Consider the following 15,035-nt stretch of genomic DNA (forward strand, 5'->3'; position numbering starts at 1 on the left):
AAGTTTGCATGAGCAGACGCATAAGTGGGATGCTCATGCTTAGGATGGCGTCGTCTGCGCTTACCAGCCATGTGCATTCCTCAAAACACTGAAGGACTTTACAGAGGTCTTTCAGCTTCGACCACTGCACACCTGTCAACTCCATGTCTGCTCTCAAAGTGCCTGGCCGTGTATCCTCCCAAAAATGCATTATGGCCTGCCTCTGCGCGCACAGCTGCTCCACCATGTGCAGGGTGGAGTTCCACCTTGTTGCAATGTCGATAATGAGGCGGTGGTTGGGAAGGTGGAGCAATCGCTGCAGCTTCTGCATACGAACGGAGTGTACAGGCGACCAGCGGATGTGCGCGCACAGTCTTCGCACCTTCTGGAGCAGGGCTGTTAACTCCGGATAATTTTTGAGGAAGCACTGCACCACCAGGTTCAAGGTGTGAGCCAAGCAAGGTATATGGCTGAGTTTTGAAAGAGCTATGGCTGCCACAAAATTACGGCCGTTATCACTAACTACCTTGCCTGCCTCAAGATGTACACTGCCCAGCCATGACTCAGTTTGTCGCTTCAAGTACTCGGCCAGCACCTCGGCGGTGTGTCTGTTGCCCAAACACATCATCTGCAACACAGCCTGCTGACGCTTTCCACTAGCTGCTCGATAGGGGGACACATCGTGTGCAACAGTGGCAGCTGCAGATGGAGTGCTCGTACGACTGCGCTCTGTGGACGAGCTTTCGCTTCTGGAGGAAGAGGAGGAGGGTCGAACGCCTACAGCCAACTGTTTCCTATACCGTGGGCTAGGCAGCACTGTCCCACCACCGCTGTCCCCTGTGGACCCTGCATCCACCACATTAACCCAGTGCGCAGTGATGGACACATAACGGCCCTGGCCATGCCGACTGGACCATGCATCAGTTGTGAGGTGCACCTTTCCGCTCACTGACTGCTTGAGTGCATGGACAATGCGGTCTTTCACATGATGGTGGAGGGCTGGGATGGCTTTGCGAGAGAAGAAGTGGCGACAGGGTAGGTCATAGCGTGGTACTGCATAGGCCATGAGTTCGCGGAAAGCTGTGCTTTCCACCAACCGAAAGGGCATCATCTCAAACGAGATTAGTTTGGCAATGTGGGCGTTCAAACCCAGTGTACGCGGATGAGAGACTGAGTACTTTCTTGACCTACTCATAGTGTCTGGGAGGGTGAGCTGGACTTGAGAGCTGCATATGGTGGAAGTAGCGGTGGACAGGGCGGACTGAGAGAGGGTTGATGATGGTGATGGAGTTGGTGTTCTTTCTGATGGCCTAGAATCAGTCTTTCGTTGATATAACAGTGGGATTCCCTGACTGCTGTGGCCTTGCAACGACACCTCAACATTTGCTGCTGTGCTAACCGGTGGGCTTACAGTGGGGGAAACAATGTAGCGTTGCTGACTACCTTCGTTGTGATCAGTTGCACATGTGGCACTTGAGGTTTGGTGTTGTGTCCACGCTTGCAAGTGCATGCTGGTTAAATGTCTAAGCATGCAACTGGTATTGAAATTTTTCAGATTTTTCCCTCGGCTAAAGGTCTTTGCGCACTTCTTACAGATAACCTTGGCCTGATCATGAGGATTTTGTTCAAAAAAGTGCCACACTGCACTCTTCCTACTTTGGCAGACATTTTGCGGCCTAGCACGCTGTGATCTTTTGACCCTCTGGACAAGCTGTCCAGCAACTCTTTTGATGTTTGGAACCTGTCTTTGGAGTGCTCCGGGCCTGCCAGATAACAGCTGTTGCGATGTCGATGTCTGCTGTGGATGCTCCTCATCTGAGCTATTGGAAGCAGCACCCTCTTCCCCCAATGGATGCCAATCTGGGTCAACAACTGGGTCATCCATCACCTCCTCTTCTATGTCATGTGCACCTTCCTCTGTGTCACCGTGTATGGTGGTATAGTGTGCGGGAAGGGGCACCTGAGTCTCATCAGGGTCAGAATCTGGCTCTGTACACTGCGAGGACAATGTAGTGCTCTGAGTGAATGTACCAGCAGAATAATCCATCAGCGGCTGTGCATCAGTGCACTCCATGTCAGATTCATCTTGGCCTGGGTAATTCACCATTTCACTTGATAATCCAGGCATGGTATGTGAAAACAGCTCCATGGAGTAATCAGTAGTATGGCCTGCGTCATCCTTCAATCTTGGTTGGGGTGAAGGACACAAGGAAAGGTGTGGTTCATGAACATGAGCCTCCAATGACGACTCAGTGCTTTTACTTTTTACAACTGAAGAAGAGGAGGCGATAGAGCTGGAGGCTGAGTCAGCAATGTAAGACAAAAATTTTTCCTGATGCTCTGGCTTTAAAAGCGGTTTGCCAACTCCTAGAAAACTAAGCGTTCGAGGCCTTATGTAGCCAGACGATGACGCAGGCTCAACACCTCCTGCATTCGGTCCTATTTTGCTCTTGCCACTACCATCAGATCCACCACCAACACCATCATTACCAGCTGCCAACCCCCGCCCAATTCCATGGCCTCTTCCACCAGCCTTCCTCATTTTTGGTAGAAATGTAGACAAAATCCAACAAACTATATAGTAATGTAAAACAAGGTACAAGGTGTCTATAGGACAGGGGAGATTTTGAATTTCTGCACACACTTGTGGACACTGGACACTTTTGGATTGTGTGAGGCCCACTGATATCTGAGCGCTATGTGACAGGCTCGATGGCACAGCTGTGACCAAAGTGACTAGAGGATAAGGGAGATTTTGAATCTCTGCACACACTTTTGGACACTGGACACTTTTGGATTGTGTGAGGCCCAATGAATATCTGAGCGCTATGTGACAGGCTCGATGGCACAGCTGTGACAAAAGTGACTAGAGGATAAGGGAGATTTTGAATCTCTGCACACACTTGTGGACACTGGACACTTTTGGATTGTGTGAGGCCCAATGAATATCTGAGCGCTATGTGACAGGCTCGATGGCACAGCTGTGACAAAAGTGACTAGAGGATAAGGGAGATTTTGAATCTCTGCACACACTTTTGGACACTGGACACTTTTGGATTGTGTGAGGCCCAATGAATATCTGAGCGCTATGTGACAGGCTCGATGGCACAGCTGTGACAAAAGTGACTAGAGGATAAGGGAGATTTTGAATCTCTGCACACACTTTTGGACACTGGACACTTTTGGATTGTGTGAGGCCCAATGAATATCTGAGCGCTATGTGACAGGCTCGATGGCACAGCTGTGACAAAAGTGACTAGAGGATAAGGGAGATTGGATTGCATTTAAAAAAGCAGTTTGCAGAGCAGTGGGTAAACAGCAATGCCAGCCTGTCAGGAAGCCTTAAAAGGCAGCCCAACAACCAACACCACTGATACACCACAATATAGCCTCCCCTTGCACTGCACACACAGTGACTGGTGTGTTGTGCAGGCCAAATTGCTAGCAGCAGAAGCAGTTTTTTTTTCTTCTCAGCAGGACAAAAAAAAAAATTGGGATTGCTTTTAAAAAAGCAGTTTGCGGAGCAGTGGGTAAACAGCAATGCAGGAATGTCAGGAAGCCTTAGAGGGCAGCCCAACAACCAACACCACTGATACACCACTATATAGCCTCCCCTTGCACTGCACACACAGTGACTGGTGTGTTGTGCAGGCCAAATTGCTAGCAGCAGAAGCAGTTTTTTTGTCTTCTTCCCTGCCTAACGCTCTCCCTACAGAAGCAGCAGCAACCTCTCCCTATACTGAGATCGGCAGAAGTAAGATGGCGGTCGGCGTGCAAGCCCTTTTATACCCCCTGTGACGCCCACTAAAGCATGCCAATCACTTGCATGCCCTTCTGAAAGATGGTGGTGACCCGTGCCTATGTCATCACGTTGCCCACAGTGTCCGTGGATCCTGATTGGCTGAAAAAGAGCGCAAAACAAACTTTTGAAACGTGACTTTGGCGCGTAAGTCGCTGACCTCGTGGCCGACCTCATCCTAGGGTCGGGTTTCGTTTCATGAAACCCGACTTTGCCAAAAGTCGGCGACTTTTGAAATTTTTCGACCCGTTTCCCTCAACTCTAGTCATTAGCCATTCAGGTGGATCGGCGTTTACTTGAACGCAAAACTACACGAGAGATGTTGCCACCTGTTGAACAAATGTCTGAACCTATGCAATGTGATAGAGTTTTGACTAGGGCGCAACGTCAGGAGTTCAGAAGGCGTAATAAGCTGTGTTTTTTTTGTGGAGATGCCTCGCATATTATTTCTGTCTGCCCTAAACGAGAGAAACGTTGTGCACACACGTTTTCTGTGGGTGGTGTTCAACCTAAGTTTCTTCTGGCAATTACTCTGATCTGCTCCCTGTCCACATTTTCCGCCAAGGCTTTTGTGGATTCAGGAGCAGCTCTTAACCTGATGGACTTGGATTTTGCTAAACGTTGTGGATTTCCTATGACACCTCTGCGGACGCCTATCCCTTTGAGGGGTATTGATGCTACTCCTTTGGCAAAGAATAAACCTCAGTTTTGGACCCAGGTGGTAATGCGGGTCGCCCCAGACCATCAAGAAAATTGCAGATTTTTGGTGTTGCATAATTTGCATGATACCATTGTTCTGGGGTTTCCCTGGTTGCAAATCCATAATCCAGTTCTGGATTGGAAATCTTTGTCTGTGGTGAGTTGGGGTTGTCGGTGTGCCCTTAGTGATGCTCCTGTTTTCTCCACCTCTCCCCAGTCGCATGATGTTCCTGACTATTTGGCTGACTTTTATGATGTATTTAGTGAGAAAGAGTCTGCATCTTTGCCTCCTCATAGGAGTTATGACTGTGCAATTGAGCTGAACCCGGGGTGTAAATTCCCCAAGGGTCGGCTTTTCAATTTATCTGTACCCGAGCACAAGGCTATGCGATCCTATATTAAGGAGGCATTGGAGAAGGGTCATATTAGACCATCCTCTTCACCCTTAGGTGCTGGTTTTTTTTCGTGGCTAAAAAGGATGGTTCATTAAGGCCTTGTATTGACTATCGTGCCCTCAACAAAATTACTGTTAAATATCAGTATCCATTACCCCTGATTTCTGATCTATTCTCCAGAGTTAAAGGTGCTTGCTGGTTTACCAAGCTTGACCTCAGGGGGGTGTATAATCTTATTCGCATTAAGCATGGGGATGAATGGAAGACGGCATTTAATACTCCGGAGGGACATTTTGAGTACCTGGTGATGCCTTTTGGGCTCACTAATGCCCCTTCTGTCTTCCAGTGCTTCATGAACGATATATTCCGAGACTTTGTGGATAAATTTTTGATTATCTATCTGGATGATATTTTGATCTTCTCCAAGAATTGAGACACTCATGTGGAACATGTTCGGACTGTGTTCCGGATTTTGAGGGAGAATTCCCTGTATGTCAAGGGATCGAAATGCCTTTTTGGGTACAGAGGATTTCATTTTTGGGATTTATTTTGTCTCCGTCAACTATTGAAATGGACCCGGCCAAGGTACAGGCCATTTATGATTGGGTTCAGCCCACTTCTTTGAAGGCCCTCCAGAAGTTTTTGGGTTTTGCTAATTTTTATTGGAATTTTATAGCTAATTTTTCTGGTATTGCCAAGCCATTGACGGATTTGACTAGGAAGGGTGCTGATGTGCTGAATTGGTCTCCGGAGGCTGTTTCTTCCTTTCAGGAGCTGAAGTGAAGATTCACTTCTGCTCCGGTTTTGCGGCAACCTGATGTCTCACTCCCATTTCAGGTGGAGGTGGACGCTTCTGAGATTGGTGCAGGAGCGGTGTTGTCCCAAAAAGATCCTGTGACATCTAAAATGAATCCTTGTGCTTTCTTTTCCCGAAAGTTCTCTCCATCTGAACGTAACTATGATGTGGGGAATCGGGAACTGTTGGCCATGAAATGGGCATTTGCAGAGTGGAGACATTGGTTGGAGGGAGCCAAACACCAAGTCGTGGTCCTTACTGACCACAACAATTTGATTTACCTGGAGTCGGCCAAGCGCTTGAATCCTAGACAGGCTAGGTGGGCCTTGTTTTTCACACGTTTTGATTTTGTGGTCTCTTTTCTTCCGGACACTAAGAATGTCAAGGCAGACGCCCTCTCTAGGAGTTTCCTTGCTGATTCTCCTGTTGTGACTAAGCCTGCTACCATCTTAGGCGAGGGGGTAGCTCTTTCTGCCATCTCGCCCGATTTGAGACGTGCTCTGGAAGAGTTTCAGGAGGACAAACCTGAGCATTGTCCCAGTGGAAAGTTGTATGTTCCTGACCAGTGGAAGAAGAGAGTGATGTCTGAAGTTCATTGCTCTGCATTGGCTGGTCATCCAGGTATTTTTGGTACTAGAGATCTGGTGAGTCGGTCTTTTTGGTGGCCCGCCTTGTCTCGTGATGTCAGGAATTTTGTGCAGTCCTGTGGGACTTGCTCCCGGTCTCAACCTTGTTCTCGCTCTAGTGGCTTGTTGATGCCTTTGCCGGTGCCCAGGAGGCCATGGACCCATATCTCAATGGATTTTATCTCTGATATGCCTGTCTCTCAGAGAATTACTGTTATTTGGGTGATTTGTGATAGATTCTCTAAGATGGCCCATCTTGTACCACTCCCTAAGTTGCCATCTTCCTCTGAGTTGGTGCCCTTGTTTTTGCAACAGGTGGTTCGCTTGCACGGGATTCCTGAGAACATTGTATCTGACAGAGGAGTTCAGTTTGTGTCTAGATTTTGGAGGACTTTCTGTTCCAAGCTGGGAATTCAGTTGTCCTTCTCCTCTGCGTTTCACCCTCAGACCAATGGGCAGACGGAGAGAACAAACCAGACTTTGGAGTCGTATTTGAGATGTTTTATTTCTGCCGATCAGGATGATTGGGTTTCATTTTTGCCCTTGGCCGAATTGCTTTAAATAATAGAGCTAGTTCTGCCACTTTGATGTCACCTTTTTTTTGTAACTTTGGTTTTCACCCTCGATTTTCTTCAGGGCAGGTGGAGCCTTCTGCCTGCCCAGGTGTTGACACTGTGGTGGAGAGAATGCACCAGATCTGGGACCAAGTAGTGGATAAGTTGTCTCTCTCCCAGGAAAAGGCCCAGCGGTTTTCCAACCGGCGTAGGACGGTTGGTCCCCAGTTTAAGGTGGGTGATCTGGTTTGGTTGTCATCAAAAAATATCACTATGAAGGTGGCTTCTCCTAAGTTTAAGCCTAGATTTATTGGACCTTACAAGATTTTGGAGATTATTTATCCGGTCTCTTTTCGGTTGGCTCTTCCTGTCACATTTAAAATTCATAATGTGCTTCATAAGTCCTTGTTGAAGAGGTTTGTTGAACCAGTAGTTCCTGTGGTGGCACCTCCTGACCCTATATTGGTTGAAGGTAACATGGAATATGAGTTAGAGAAGATACTGGATTCCCGTCTGGCTAGACGGAGACTCCAGTATATGGTTAAGTGGAAGGGTTATGGTCAGGAGGATAATTCCTGGGTCTATGCCTCTAATATTCATGCCGAAAGATTGGTGCATGCCTTTCATCGGGCTCACCCGGATCGCCCTGGTGGCATGGATGAGGGTTCGGTGACCCCTCCTCAAGGGGGAGGTACTGTTGTGAGTTCATTTTTCCCTTCACTATTGAGGTCTGATGAACTCCCTCCTCTGGTGAGGGAAGGTAGTGAGGCTGATTATCAGACACCTGGGCAGCTAGATGATGGCTGGGTGGCTGGAATTGAGGACTGGATATAAGGCTGCCGATGCCCTTCTTCCTGGCTGGTGATTTTCCTGCTGGATTCTTGGAGACCAGTCTGATTCCTGCATCTCAAAGCTAAGTTTTTCTGCTCTGCTTTGTACTCTTCAGTTTTGTTTTTGTTTTTCCTTGTTTTTGGGAGTTCTGCCATCCCCGGCCGGGGTTGAGCTGAATTCCATTTTTTTCTCTGATCTGTTGATCTTTTGCTCTGTCTTCAGAATATACCTGAGTGCTGATATAGTCTTTTGAAGCCTAGCGACTTCAGGGCCTGTTTTTCCTATCAGTCGGTTGGCTCATTTTTATAGGCTTTTTGCGGATGGCAGACAGCAGCTTTCCTATCCTGTCCTATGTAGTTAGCTTGGGCCCCATCATTTGCTCAACCTATATTTCTATCTGTGTTAGTGTTTTCATCTTGCTTCACCGTCATTATATGTTGGGGGCTGCCTATTGCTTTGGGGTCTGCTCTGGAGCAGTTTAGTTTTTCCCCTTTCTGTCTTTAGGCTATATAGTTCTCCGGCTGTGATCGAGGGGTCTAGGGCACCGTAGGAACCCCCCACAGCTACTGCTAGTTGTTGTGGATAGGTTCAGGGGTCTGCAATCCGATAGCTGCCAACCTCTCTGGTTTTTCTGGACTTAGCTGGTATTTTGTTTTTTCCTCCTTCGGTGACTCATCATAACACCCTGGTCTCACTTTATGGCAAAAGCTGCGTGGTAACTTTCTCACACAGCAATGCCAAAAGTGAGACTAGGGACTATTTTTTTTTACAGTGGCGGAGGAATACAGTGCGGAAGGATACCTACCGCCCGTCATTGTATTCCTGGAGCCCCGTAGAGAGCGGTCACATCAGCTGATGCTGCTGTTCTCCACGGGAGATCGGCATGGGACACTCGTGGATTTCTGCGGCTCAGAGAGTATATAGGTTGCATGTTATTTTCATATTTTTCCACAGATGACACTGGCTTCGGGGATCAAAGTGAAAAGTAATGGTGAGTATGCACTCTATGTTATATGTACTGTATGTCTATATGTATGTATTGTATGAATGTATGAATGTATTATTATTATTATTACTATTATTATTATTTATTGTTATAGCGCCATTTATTCCATGGTGCTTTACATGTAAGGAGGGGTATGCGTAATAAAAACAAGTACAATAATCTTAAACAATACAAGTCATAACTGGTACAGGAGGAGAGAGGACCCTGCCCGCGAGGGCTCACAATCTACAAGGGATGGGTGATAATACAGTAGGCGAGGGTAGAGCTGGTCGTGCAGCAGCTTGGTCGATCGGTGGTTACTGCAGGTTATAGGCTTGTTGGAAGAGGTGGGTCTTCAGGCTCTTTTTGAAGGTTTCCATGGTAGGTGAGAGTCTGATATGTTGTGGTAGAGAGTTCCAGAGTAGGGGTGATGCGCGAGAGAAATCTTGTATGCGATTGTGGGAAGAGGAGATAAGAGGGGAGTAGAGAAGGAGATCTTGTGAGGATCAGAGGTTGCGTGCGGGAAAGTACCGGGAGACGAGGTCACAGATGTATGGAGGAGACAGGTTGTCGATGGCTTTGTATGTCATGGTTAGGGTTTTGTAATGGAGTCTCTGGGCAATGGGGAGCCAGTGAAGGGATTGACAGAGGGGAGAAGCTGGGGAACAGGTGGATTAGTCGGGCAGCAGAGTTTAGAATAGATTGGAGGGGTGCGAGAGTGTTTGAGCGGAGGCCACAGAGCAGGAGGTTGCAGTACTCAAGGCGAGAGATGATGAGGGCATGGACTAGGGTTTTTGCAGATTCTTGGGCGAGGAATGAACGGATTTGTGAAATATTTTTGAGTTGAAGTCGGCAGGAAATGGAAAGGGCTTGGATATGTGGTTTGAAGGAGAGATCAGCGTCAAGGATTACTCCGAGGCAGCAAGCTTGTGGGACTGGGGAGAGTGGGCAGTCATTTACTGTAATTGATAGGTTCGTAGGGGGGTTCATGTGAGATGGGGAAAGATGATGAATTCTGCTTTGTCCATGTTGAGTTTCAGAAATCTAGCGGAGAAGAAGGATGAAATAGTGGACAGACATTGAGGGATTCGGGTTAGTAGGGAGGTGATATCTGGTCCAGAGATGTAGATCTGTGTGTTATCAGCGTAGAGATGATACTGAAAGCCATGAGATTCTATGAGCTGTCCCAGGCCAAAGGTGTAAATAGAGAACAGCAGGGGCCCAAGGACTGAACCTTGTGGGACTCTGACAGATAGGGGGTGAGGTGAGGAGGTGGTGTGTGAGTGGGAGACGCTGAATGTCCGGTCTGTTAGGTATGATGAGATCCAGGATAGGGCCAAGTCTGTGATGCCGAGGGATGAGAGAGTCTGTAATAATAGGGAATGGTCCACTGTGTCAAAGGCAGCCGACAGGTCCAGGAGGAGAAGGACAGAGTAGTGTCGCTTGCTCTTGGCGGTTAAGAGGTCATTGGTGACCTTAGTAAGGGCAGTTTCAGTGGAGTGGTGTGACCGGAAGCCAGATTGTAAGCGGTCGAAGAGGGAGCAAGAAGAGAGATGGGAGGACAGTTCAAGGTAGACGTGTTATTCCAGGAGCTTGGAGGCGTAGGGGAGAAGTGATATAGGGCAATAGCTAGATACAGAGGATGGGTCAAGAGAGGGCTTTTGGAGGATAGGTGTGATGGAGGCATGTTTAAAGCTTGAGGGGAAAACACCAGTTGTTAGTGATAGGTTGAAGAGATGGGTTAGGGTTGGGATGAAGACTGTGGTGAGGTTTGGTATGAAGTGGGATGGGATCGGGTCGAGTGCACAGGTGGTGAGATGTGATATTGAGAGTAGAGTGGAGAGTCGATCTTCTGTAATGGTGGAGGTTTTGAAGGTGGAGGGCTGGGAAGTCGGGAGGAAGGGCTCTGGGGGTTGTTGACCAAAACTGTCTCTGATGTTATCAATCTTCTGCTTGAAAAATGAGGCAAAGTCATCAGCTGAGATGAGTGGGGAGGGAAGAGGTGCTGCGGGGGCGGAGGAGAGAATTGAAGGTGTTGAATAACTGTTTAGGGTTGTGAGACAGGGAGGATATGAGAGATGAGAAGTAGGTTTGTTTAGCTGTGGCGAGTGTGGTCTTGAAAGTAGTGAGGGACTGTTTGAATGCGATGAAGTGCTCGTTGGAGTGGGATCTTTTCCATCTGCGCTCAACAGCCCTGGAAGCTCGCCTCAGCTCTTTGGTCAGGCTGGTGTGCCAGGGCTGTCTGTTGATTTTGCGAGTTTTGGTATGTGTAAGTCGGGCAGCGGATTCCAAAGCTACAGCTATTGTGGTGTTATATAGAGCGGCAGCGTCATCCGCATTGTGTAAGGAACTTATATCTGTAAGAGGGAGGAGGATTCAGAAACTGTGTAAGTCAAGGTGTTTAAGATTCCTGCGAGGGTGTGAAAGTTTGTGGGGTGGGGATTGTAGACATGGAGTGAAGAGGGAAGAGAATGTGAGAAGGTTGTGGTCAGAGAGAGGAAGAGGTGAGTTAGAGAGGTTAGATAGGGAACAGAGGCGGGTGTAGATGAGGCCCAGTGTGTGGCCATCTTTGTGGGTGGCTGTAGAAGACCATTGAGTGAGGCCGAAGGAGGAAGTGAGAGATAGGAGTTTAGTGGCAGCTGAGAGGGAAGTGTCAATGGGGATGTTAGGGATGTCCGCGGAAAGGAAATGAAGTAACCAGGTGGTGAAGTGGTCAAAGAAGGTGGTGGCTGGCCCTGGGGGACGGTAGATGACAGCACGTTGGAGGTTGGAGGGGGAGTAGATGCGCACAGAGTGCACCTACAGGTACCTTCAGTTCCCTTCTGGTTCAATTCTGGTTTTAATTCTTAAATTAATCTTCACACTTCTAGAACACACTTATAGGAATCACACTGCAGACTGAAGTCTTTATGCAGACTTGTGCTCTGCAATATATGTACAACTAAGTGCAGTCAGGTGTGAAACAGAGAGGATTGGTCTCTGCTCATCTTGGTCAGAGAAGTAAGGGTGGACCAGATGCATACAATCAAGCCAGAGTAAACAAGGTCATAAATACCACTGGGGTAAGCTGGGGTTAGCTGAAAGGCATACCATGTGAATGCTAGGTGCAGAGGCAAGTCTATGTGCAAAGCTGGGTGATGCACTGTGTGCCCTTCATAGACAGACAGCAGGAGAGCTGGGTGGATGAACATACCTGTCGGAAGAATAGAGATGTATTGTATGTAGTATGTATGTTGTATGTCTGTTGTATGTCTGTAGCATGTTTTATGTAGTAAGTATGTAGTATGTAGTATGTATGTATGTATGTTGTATGAATGTATGTCGTATGTATGTATGTATGTTGAATGAATGTAGTATATATGTAGTATGTATGTATGTTGTATGAATGTAGTATATATGTAGTATGTATGTTGTATGAATGTAGTATATATGAAGTATGTATGTAGTATGTAGCATGTATGTATGTTGTATGAATTTTGTATATATGTAGCATGTATGTAGTATGTATGTATGTATGCTGTATGAATGTAGTATATATGTAGTATGTATGTTGTATGACTATAGTATATATGAAGTATGTATGTATGCTGTATGAATGTAGTATATATGTAGTGTGTATGTTGTATGAATGTAGTATATATGTAGTATGTATGTATGCTGTATGAATGTAGTATATATGTAGTATGTATGTATGTTGTATGAATGTAGTATATATGTAGTATGTATGCAGTATGTAGTATGTACACTCACTGGCCACTTTATTAGGTACACCATGCTAGTAACGGGTTGGACCCCCTTTTGCCTTCAGAACTGCCTCAATTCTTCGTGGCAGAGATTCAACAAGGTGCTGGAAGCATTCCTCAGAGATTTTGGACCATATTGACATGATGGCATCACACAGTTGGCGCAGATTTGTCGGCTGCACATCCCTGATGCGAATCTCCCGTTCCACCACATCCCAAAGATGCTCTATTGGATTGAGATCTGGTGACTGAGGAGGCCATTTGAGTACAGTGAACTCATTGTCATGTTCAAGAAACCAATCTGAGATGATTCGAGCTTTATGACATGGCGCATTATCCTGCTGAAAGTAGCCATCAGATGTTGGGTACATTGTGGTCATAAAGGGATGGACATGGTCAGCAACAATACTCAGGTAGGCTGTGGCGTTGCAACGATGCTCAATTGGTACCAAGGGGCCCAAAGAGTGCCAAGAAAAAATTCCCCACACCATGACACCACCACCACCAGCCTGAACCGTTGATACAAGGCAGGATGGATCCATGCTTTCATGTTGTTTACGCCAAATTCTGACCCTACCATCCGAATGTCGCAGCAGAAATCGAGACTCATCAGACCAGGCAACGTTTTTCCAATCTTCTACTGTCCAATTTCGATGAGCTTGTGCAAATTGTAGCCTCAGTTTCCTGTTCTAAGCTGAGAGGAGTGGTACCCGGTGTGGTCTTCTGCTGCTGTAGCCCATCTGCCTCAAAGTTCGACGCACTGTGCGTTCAGAGATGCTCTTCTGCCTACCTTGGTTGTAACGGGTGGCAATTTGAGTCACTGTTGCCTTTCTATCAGCTCGAACCAGTCTGCCCATTCTCCTCTGACCTCTGGCATCAACAAGGCATTTCCAGCCACAGAACTGCCGCTCACTGGATTTTTTTTCTTTTTCGGACCATTCTCTGTAAACCCTAGAGATGGTTGTGCGTGAAAATCCCAGTAGATCAGCAGTTTCTGAAATACTCAGACCAGCCCTTCTGGCACCAACAATCATGCCACGTTCAAAGGCACTCAAATCACCTTTCTTCCCCATACTGATGCTCGGTTTGAACTGCAGGAGATTGTCTTGACCATGTCTACATGCCTAAATGCACTGAGTTGCCGCCATGTGATTGGCTGATTAGAAATTAAGTCTTAACACACAGTTGGACAGGTGTACCTAATAAAGTGGCCAGTGAGTGTATGTAGTATGTATGAAGTATGTATGTAGTATGTATGTATGAATGTTGTATATATGTAGTATGTAGGTAGTATGTATGAATGTTGTATATATGTAGTATGCATGTATGTAGTATGTATGCAGTATGTATGTAGTATGTATGGGTTTTTTTAACATTCAACACATTATAATTATAATGTGTCAGTCACTGTCATTGTAGCAGGCATAGCCCGATGGGACTTGTTGTCCTATTGGACGATGCCTGCACCCACACAAGACCCCCAGCAGGCCTGCACAGACCCCCAGCAGCCGGCACAGGCCCCCGGCAGGACCGTACAGACCCCCAGCAGCCGGCACAAGCCCCCGGCAGTCCCGTACAGACCCCCAGCAGCTGACACAAGCCCCCGGCAGGCCCATACAGACCCCCGGCAGCTGGCACAAGCCCCCGGCAAGCCCATACAGACCCCCGGCAGCCGGCACAAGCCCCCGGCAGGCCCGAACAGACCCCGGGCAGGCCTGTACAGAGCCCCGCCAGGCCTGCACAGACCCTGACCGCACACACAGACACGGACAGTGTCCGCCCACGCACCGCCCACACTCTTCCCCCCTCCCGAACTGGATGTGCAAGTAAAGAAAGGGTTTTTTTTAATTCCGATATTTCTGTCCCATTGGCTTGAATGGGACTTCCGGGATCGGAATCGGCGATACCCGATACTTTTTTGGGTATCGGGCCGATCCAATCCGATCCGATATTTCTCAATATCGGATGGTATCGCTCAACACTACTCCTGGAGGGCAGATTTTCCTAGAATAGTTTGCAGACTCCATATACAGTGCCCACTAAGTGCTAGAGAGCAGAATCCCCCCTCAAGTGACCCCATTTTGGAAATTATACCCCTGCCAAATGTGAATGCTAAAGGTGCTTTATGCACACTGGGGCTCAGGAGCGAGGGGGGTATTTGGATTTGGGAGCTCAGAATTTGCTGAATTTCTTTTGACTTTTCCAGAGCCTTTGTACTAACAGTAATGTGGAAGCCTCCTAAATTTCTGTTAATAGATGACAGACCTGAGTGGTGACTTTTTTTGTGGATTAAGTTGAAGCTTTTATTGGTAACATTTTTCATAACGTTTGTGATCACATTTATCTGGCGCTCTACACTGAGCACATACTTTGGGGTTTCCATCTAAATCTCTGAGCTACGTGACAGATAAATTCCCTTAAGGATTCATTCACTATAAAGAGGCAACAGAGATTCTCTGGACTCCGTCTGTCCTCTGTTAAGCATCGTCCTTCCTTTCAGAGCTGCACAAAACTATGGTTGACTGCGTTTTTATGCACACCTAAAAAGACGGACACCACAGGATCATAGGTCCTATGTCATTCACAGTGCCTCCTTCTGCCTCATTATAGGGAATCTTCTGCTGGTGG

Source organism: Dendrobates tinctorius, unplaced genomic scaffold (assembly GCF_039654945.1).
Source record: "Dendrobates tinctorius isolate UK_male_01 unplaced genomic scaffold, ASM3965494v1 ptg000040l, whole genome shotgun sequence".
Lineage (NCBI taxonomy): Eukaryota > Metazoa > Chordata > Amphibia > Anura > Dendrobatidae > Dendrobates > Dendrobates tinctorius.